This window comes from Arachis stenosperma, chromosome 5 (assembly GCF_014773155.1).
Source record: "Arachis stenosperma cultivar V10309 chromosome 5, arast.V10309.gnm1.PFL2, whole genome shotgun sequence".
In the NCBI taxonomy this organism is placed as follows: Eukaryota; Viridiplantae; Streptophyta; class Magnoliopsida; order Fabales; family Fabaceae; genus Arachis; species Arachis stenosperma.
In genome coordinates, this window is record NC_080381.1 from 54,262,940 (window position 1) to 54,264,388 (window position 1,449).

Genomic DNA, 1,449 nt, shown 5'->3' on the forward strand with positions numbered 1-1,449 from the left:
AAAATTGTTTTCAAATCAAATCTTTTTAAAATTGTTTTCAAATCATATCTTTTCAATCACATTTTTTTAAAACCATCATATCTTCTTAACCACATCTTTTTCAAAATAGCTTTCAATCAAATCTTTTTTATTTCTAATTTAAAAATCTTTTTCAAAAATCACTTGATTTCTTTTCCACTTTTATTTTCGAAATCAATTAATGTTTTTCAAAATGTTTTCAAAATATTTTAATTAATTTTTCAAAAATTACTTCCCTCCTTCTCACATCCTTCTATTTATGGAGTACCACTCCTTCTCAATGCACAATTCGAACCTATCTAAGTAAAGTTCGAATTCTTCTTCTCCTTCTTTTTCTATTTCTCTTTTCCTCTGACACCTCAAGGAATCTCTATACTGTGACATAGAGGATTCCACATTTTCTGTTCTCTTCTCTTTCATATGAGCAGGAGCAGAGACAAAGGCATTCTTGTTGAAGCTGACCCTGAACCCGAAAGGACCTTGAAGAGAGCTAAGAGAAGCCAAAGCACAACTCTCTTTAGAGGACCTGACCGAATTCTTCAAAGAAGAAGAAGACCTGGCAGCCGAAAACAACAATAATGCAAACAATGCAAGGAAGGTGCTGGGTGACTTTACTGCACCTACTCCTGATTTTTATGGGAGAAGCATCTCTATCCCTGCCATTGGAGCAAACAACTTTGAGCTTAAGCCTCAATTAGTTTCTCTAATGCAACAGAATTGCAAGTTCCATGGACTTCCAATGGAAGATCTTCATCAGTTCTTAGCTAAATTCTTGCAAATCTGTGACACAGTCAAGACTAATGGGGTTGACCCTGAGGTCTATAGACTGATGCTATTCCCTTTTGCTGTAAGAGACAGAGCTAGAATATGGTTGGACTCTCAACCTAAAGAAAGCCTGGACTCTTGGGAAAAGCTAGTCAATGCCTTCTTGGCAAAGTTCTTTCCACCACAAAGATGGAGTAAGCTTAGAGTGGAAGTCCAAACCTTCAGACAGAAGGATGGAGAATCCCTCTATGAAGCTTGGGAAAGATACAAACAATTAATCAGAAAATGTCCCTTTGACATGCTTTCTGAATGGAGCATCATAGGTATTTTCTATGATGGTCTCTCTGAACTATCTAAGATGTCCTTGGATAGCTCTGCTGGAGGATCTCTTCATCTGAAGAAGACGCCTACATAGGCTCAAGAGCTAATTGAAATGGTTGCAAATAACCAATTCATGTACACTTCTGAAAGGAATCCTGTGAACAATGGGACTAATCAGAAGAAAGGAGTTCTTGAGATCGATGCTCTGAATGCCATTCTGGCTCAGAACAATATATTGACTCAACAAGTCAATTTGATCTCTCAAAGTCTGTCTGGAATGCAAAATGCACCAAGCAGTACTAAGGAAGCTTCATCTGAGAAAGAAGCCTATGATCCTGAGAACCC

At 37.5% G+C, this 1,449-nt stretch overlaps 1 non-coding gene across 1 annotated transcript; it reads right to left on the reverse strand.

Moving 5' to 3' along the window:
* Positions 1-979: 979 nt before the first annotated feature.
* On the reverse strand, positions 980-1,087 carry LOC130983340 (small nucleolar RNA R71). The gene has a single exon (XR_009087336.1). It is a non-coding gene; the product is annotated as a small nucleolar RNA R71 (small nucleolar RNA).
* Between the last annotated feature and the right edge of the window lie 362 nt (positions 1,088-1,449).